This window comes from Mus caroli, chromosome 7, assembly GCF_900094665.2.
Source record: "Mus caroli chromosome 7, CAROLI_EIJ_v1.1, whole genome shotgun sequence".
Lineage (NCBI taxonomy): Eukaryota > Metazoa > Chordata > Mammalia > Rodentia > Muridae > Mus > Mus caroli.
This window is the reverse complement of record NC_034576.1, coordinates 27,647,359-27,654,085: the sequence shown is the minus strand read 5'-3', so window position 1 is coordinate 27,654,085 and position 6,727 is coordinate 27,647,359. Positions and strand designations below refer to the sequence as shown.

The window sequence follows — 6,727 nt, the reverse complement described above, 5'->3', positions numbered from 1 at the left end:
GCTCAGTGGTAGAGCCCCTGCCTAGAATCTCCCAGTGAGGGGCTGGGAGCGTGGCTCAGTGGTAGAGCCCCTGCCTAGAATCCCCCAGTGAGGGGCTGGGGGCGTGGCTCAGTGGTAGAGCCCCTGCCTAGAATCCCCCAGTGAGGGGCTGGGGTGTGGCTCAGTGGTGATATGCTTTCCTAACATGCTGGAGGTCCTGGATTCCATCCCCAACACTGCAAAAAGGGGACAGCCAGGTGTGGTGATAGATACCTATAATCCCAGCACTCAAGAGATTGAAAGATGCAGACCAACCTGGACTACATATGGAAACACTGTCTCAAGAAACCAAGGATACAATGAAAAGCCAGGTACCAGTGGGATAAAGAAACAAACAAACATCTGAGTGAAAAAGGAAACAGAAAAGAGACAGAGCCAGGGTGATAAAAAGAGGGAGGGGAGAGACAAGGAAGAAAGAGAGGAAGAAAGAGACAGGAGAGAGGAATGGGGCTGAGGAGAGAAACTGAGGCAGGGCCAGGGCAGCACATCTCTGAGCACCCCCACCCAGATTCCACTTTCCTCTCCCTCTAGGTTACTCTTCTGTACTAACTAGAAACCCCAGTCTGGAAGTTGAGCCTCTATCTCATTAGGAGCCCTGGCAGGGCATCTGCTTGCTTGGGGTCTCTAGGGCCCAAAACCCTGTTCTAAGACTTTCTCCTTGCACAGCTGCAAAGAAAACATCCTGAGCTTACCCAAAGGTAAGCTGACCACGGGTCAGACCCTGTCCCTCTGCCAGCGGTCACACTGGAAGGCCCAGGTATGCATGGCTTTGGGTGAAGCAGCATCCCCCTCTGTCTCTCCCATGACAATGATGGCCCCTGGTAACCTCACCGCACTTTGAAGAGGGCTTACTGAGAATATTTTGTAATGTGCTTAGGTTAGCTTTAGACTACATAAATGCTACATCAATGTTAGATGATGCTAACATATTGTGTGTGTGTGTGTGTGTGTGTGTGTGTGTGTGTGTGTGTGATGCTGGGGGTGAAACACAGAGCCTTGTGCATTCTAAGCAAATACTTTATGGCTAAGCCACACCCCCAGTCCCTCACTGATGGATTCTAGGCAAGTGCTCTACAAATGAGCTATATTCCCCCATTCATTGGGGTTATTTCACTCCGAGAAAAGTTCATGGAGCCTGGCTGATATAAAGGGACTCCACTTTCCTGATCATTTTACCTATCTTGAGAGATGTCACATCCTGACATATGGGTCCCTCTGAGCCTCCTGACCACCATGAGATGAACGCTTACCCAACTCCAATTCTCATAGGCTCATTTCTACTTTTCACTGGGAGTGGCCACCTGCCTCCCCAGACACTGTGGTATCCTGCACTTGGGTCCACTTAGGTAGAGCTCTGGGCCTGGGCTTGCTCACAACCAGTGCTCTTACCCCATATCTCTTCCCCAACCCAAGGTAGTATACTCACCTCTCTTCAAGGAGTCAGGGCCTGGGCCGGTACCTGCAAAAAAACAAAACCAGTTAGCATCTTCAAGCTCCTTTCTAGTCACCGAAAGCTACCTTGGAGATCATCTAAGCCAAGGGAATTCTTACAGCGATTACTTTCTCAGGCCTCCTGCTGTAGGGTCATCATACTCTCAGAGGGATCTAAAAGTCATGTCTAGACCTTAAGTGACTGGGTCTTAGGGTCCTGCATGTGAGCTTTGCCCTCTGAGGTCTCAGGATCTCTGAACCCTTATCCCTCCTGCACTGGTTCCTGACTATGGAATTTACCCACTCTTCTTAGCAGCTCTAGAATTCTACATTCCCAGCCTTCTCTTTTTGAGACTCTGAAATATGGGCCAGACATCTTTTCTTTTAGAACTTAAGAGTTTTCATCTGGGCTCCCCAACTTCAAAGACATGAGTGGTATCCAGAGTCTAGAAGCACTAGGATTCCTACCATCTCCTTTCTGTCCACATTTACACTGGGGGATCCATCCCGATCTATGTGAGTCCAAACCCGAGCTCGCCAGGGAACACCAGCCCAGTCTGGGTGCTCCGTACCCTTCAGGACACTGAGCCCAGGAGACAGTCACATTTGTGTTCCAGGACCACACACTACGCCTTGGTGTGCTACAGATCACACTCGCTAGACCCAGAATTAGGGTCAATCTTGTGCCCAAGGCACAGGTACACATGTATCTTGCAGAGATACAGGCCTAAACATACAGAACCTGGTCCCCAGAGACTAAAGTAGGAAAGGACTCCCAAGATAGACACACACCCTCAAGGCTGGCATATCTGCATACACCACTCATATGCACACACACACACACACACACACAGGCTATCCATTGCACACTCACAGATGTACAGATACAGAAAAGCCCACATGCCCCTTAATAGACAACCAGACAGCTACATCTATATAGCCTTTGCACACTTATCAACACACAGTGGCTCACACACATAAGACTCACCTTGCACAATGAAAGATACATTGGTGCACACTCATACACACCTAAACACATTCGTGCAACTTCACATTTTCCCACTGGGTAGTCATAGAGCAGATAAAGCACCAACAGACACACGCGTGCACAGTCAGTGCATGCCTCACACATGTACACAGAACCCCTGGCACGAACACACACTGACAAAGCAGGAAGCCATGAACAAGCACACTGGCACTTTGTAAGCACTCTAATAGGCTCACGCATGGCAGATACACTCAGGCCACAGTCCCATGAGGAACCAACACACTTGTAAATGCACACAAAATACCAAAGCCCAGAGCAGTCAACAGACCAGCTAGCTTCACACTCAGTCACTGCTACACATCCCTCATGGCCCTGGCTCTCCTGCCCCACCTACTTCCCAGGCCAAATACATTCTAACACCCCTTCCAGTCCCTGTTACACCCTTCTCCAAAAAGAATCGGGCACAAGCCAGGGCCAAAGGTCATATAGTTCAGCAGGTGGGATTCCATCAGGAAGAGATTGAGTCCCAAAGCCGGGTTCCAACAAGATTCTGCCACCAGGAACCCCCAGAGTTTCCCCAGCCTTACCATCAAGATATAGGCAACTGGGGCGCTATCTGCAGATGCCCGGCAGGTGGGGGAGTTAGGGTGGGGTGGGGTGGGAAGGGCCAGGTCTTCAACCCCACCCTCCACTCTCCAACCCTCAGCCCCCACCCCAGGGCCCATCTGTCCATCCCTCGGCCTCTCATTCCTCCATCTGTCCACCTCCCGGCCTCCCATCCCCCCCTCCCCAACCAGCCACGGAGAAGAGGAGAAAGACATGGCCGTCTCCCCCAAGGATCACTGAGGACCCCCCCTCCAGTTGACATGTACCGAGGGATCAGCCAAGTCCCCTCCCCCCCCCCAATCTATTCGGAGACCTGGCCCACTATGCGCTGAGCCTCAGCCCCCACCCCAGCAGGATACCTGACACAGACACACACACACACCCTTGGAGACATCCAACCCGCACATAACACACACACACACATACACACACACACGGACACACACAGAGACACACATATACACACACCCGAGCGAACACACCCGGCACCGCAGCCCCTCGCATGGACACCCAGCCGGACACAGACCCCCAACGCAGCCAGCCGCACGCGCGCACAGGCCCGCTGGGCCCCCCCGCCCCGCACACCTGGGCGCGCAGCCCCCGCACACACCTGCACACAGCCCCTCGGACGGGCGCGCCACAGCCCCCCAGATCCGGCGCCCCGGAGTGTGTGGGACACACGCGCGCACACACGCACACATGCACACATGCACACGCACGGCCGACCGCGGCCCCGCACACGCCCGGATGGCCACACCGGCGGGGCGCCCGGCACACACAGGGCCGCGGGCCGGCGCACGCCGGGCCCCGCCGCAGCGCCGCGGACACACGGGCACGCTCGTCCCCGCGCCCCCGCCCGCCGCCTCCAAAGAGCCCCCGGGGCCGCCGCGGGCCGCGCTCACCCAGCCCGGGGGAGGGGGCCCGGGGCCCGGCCCCACCGCCGCCGCCGCCGCCGCCTCGCGCCGCGCCATGGTGGGGGGAGGGCCGGGGGAGGGGGCGCGGTGCCGCGGGGCCGCCTCCCGCCCGCCTCCCGCCTCCCGCCCGCCCTCCCGCGCGCCGCCGCGCTCCGCCCTCCGCGTCGCCGCCGCAAGGGGGGAGGGGGCGCGGACCGGAGGTGGGGCGGCCACACTCACTCCCAGGTCGCCGCAGACCCCCTCTCCACTGCAGAGCGCCCTGGTCCAGCCCCCGCCCCGGCCCCACCCCTGTCCCCTAGACCACGCCCCAGCGGCTACTTGGACCCCTACACACACCCCTGCTCTCTCCATCACATCCTTAGAGTGCGGGTCTTTGAAGCCCCAGATCATGTTGGAGAGCCACCTGGAACCAGGAACTGTTCTACTCTTTTTCGTGACTTCAGACAGGGGTGGAGGCACACCCTGTCAGGAACCCTAAACCATACACCTCTAATTCCAGAAGCACCCCCCCCCCAGGTCATATCACAACATCCCAGGGGATCCAGATACCAACCTATCTCCCAGCCATCCTCAATCATACCCAAGGCTCAGATAGATGGTCCACAGACCACACCCCGGAATCCAGGGAGGACTCAGACTATATGTCCGTGTCCATAAAGAGCCTACCATAGCTTGATTCACTGGTGAACCCTGAGGAGCCACGCCATGTTTCATAGCCATCCAGAGTAAAAATTGATCCAACCCCAGCAATGTCTTCCCTCCATCAAGGACTTTAAACCGTTCCCTGCCCACCAGCAGCAATTGTATGGCCTGGCTAATGTCTGAGGAACGCCAACCGTCTCTTCTCCCTATGGGAAACCCTTAAACTTTCCTCATTTCCCCAATGATACCTCAGGTCTTCCTTTAACACTCTTGGGAACCTTGGAACTTTCACTCTGTCCCTTTCAGAGCACCCCTTCCTTGGTTTACCTCCGCCACCATTTGCTGTAGGTTTCTTCCCACCCCCACCTCACCCACCCCCACTCCACCCCTCACTCCCAGCAACCAGTCCTGCTGCCTTCAGCCCCCTGCAACCCCTTCCTCACTCTCACTCCTGTAGATCCCTGAATTCCTTGCTTATTCCTTGCTTGGACCTTCAGTATTTAACTCCTACCCCAGAGCCTACCTCCTGCCCTTTTCTCAGAGTTCACTGCGTGTCTCAGGCCATGTTCCTTCTCTTTCTGACATACACACAGGACTCCCAAACTCAGCAAGGCCTCCCCTCAAAATATATAGAGTTTTTCAGGGTTTTTAATAGTCAAATGCTGAGATCTGGTTCAGTTCAGATCCTTCACTGCCATACCTGGGGACAGGGACTGTTTCAGCTTCTCTGCCTTCTCCTTGTCTGTGGCGACCAGGGTGTAAAGGCACCTGCTGCAGTGAACCTTGAACTTCACATTATCCTTGTTCTTCTTGATCTTGACAGATCTGGCATCCTTCTGCAGGGCTGTGAGCGGGAATCAAGTCCTTGATTCCCTCAATTTTCCAAGGTGTGGCTCTGGGTGCCTCCACTCCGGTGTCTGCCCCTGCCCCCCCCCCCCAAAAAAAAACTCAGTGGCAAGAACCAGAAAAAAAAAAAAGGAAAAATACTCAGTATCCACCTTACTGTAGTCCCCAGATCTGTAGTGTCTCAAACACTTCCCACTTAGGGACCCCCCCCCATAGGGAGATTCTCACCCCAACCCCAGGACAGCTCACCAACGCAGATGACAATTGTCCAATTCAAACCCAGATGAGCAGCAGGGGATGCTCCTGGTCTCCCCTCTCAGACTGCCTGCCCACACTCTCCAGACACCATCTCCACATGAGCAAGGGAGTATAGGGCTGAGGAGACAGAAGGAGAAAAGGACTGGGGAGATCTCTGAGCCTGTGGAGAGCTTGCTGCGCAGCACAGGGGGATGGTGGCTCTCTCCAGCAACCCAGACTCTGTGGAGGCTGAGACAAGTAGATCCCTGGAGCTTTTTGGCCACCCCATGTAGCCTAATCTGCCAGCCGTAGGCCCCAGTGAGAGACTCTGTCTCATAAACCAGATAGACCAGGGCTGCAGAAATGGCTCATTTGTTAGGAGTGCTCATTGCTACTGCAGAGCACCCAGGTTCAAGTCCCAGCACCTAGGTATGGTGGCTTACAATTGTCTGTAATTCCAGTCCCAGGGCATCTAGCGTCGTCTTCTGACCTCCACACGCACCAGAAATGCACACAGTGTGCAGACACACAGGCAGGAAAAACACTTACATGGATAAAATAATTTTAAAAAGAAAGAAAAGCCAGGTCATGGTGCCTCCTGCCTTTAATCCCAGCACTCAGGAGGCAGAGGCAGGGGGATCCCTGAGTTCGGGTAGGGAGCTGGAGAGATGTTCAGTGATTAAGAGCACTCACTGGCTGTTCTTCTTCCAGAGGACGCTGGTTCAATTCCCAGCACCCACATAGTGGCTCACCACTGTAACTCTAGTTAGAGGGCACCAGACACCCTCACCCAGACATGCGTGCAGGTAAAACACCAAAGCACATAAAATAAAAATAAATAAATAATTAAAAACAACAATAAAACAATAAAAATAAGGTGAGCCACTCCTGAGAAACAGCACCTGAAGTTGACCTCCGCCTTACACACACACACACACTCACACACACACTCACACACACACTCACACACACACTCACACACACACTCACACACACACTCACACACACACTCACACACACACTC

The 6,727-nt window shown here is 54.6% G+C and overlaps 1 protein-coding gene across 2 annotated transcripts in view; it reads right to left on the bottom strand.

Moving 5' to 3' along the window:
- Positions 1-4,032, bottom strand: part of Lrfn1 (leucine rich repeat and fibronectin type III domain containing 1) — a 15,871-nt gene extending 11,839 nt beyond the window's left edge. Inside the window, exons 1-2 of one of the 2 annotated variants that reach the window (XM_029479168.1) lie at positions 3,967-4,032; positions 1,466-1,498 (exon numbers count right to left, since the gene is read on the bottom strand). The gene's annotated coding sequence lies outside the window, so the exon portion shown is untranslated. Of the gene's footprint in view, positions 1-1,465; positions 1,499-3,674; positions 3,774-3,966 lie in introns of those variants that run through there. The other variant, XM_021168265.2, reaches the window with a different exon arrangement.
- Between the last annotated feature and the right edge of the window lie 2,695 nt (positions 4,033-6,727).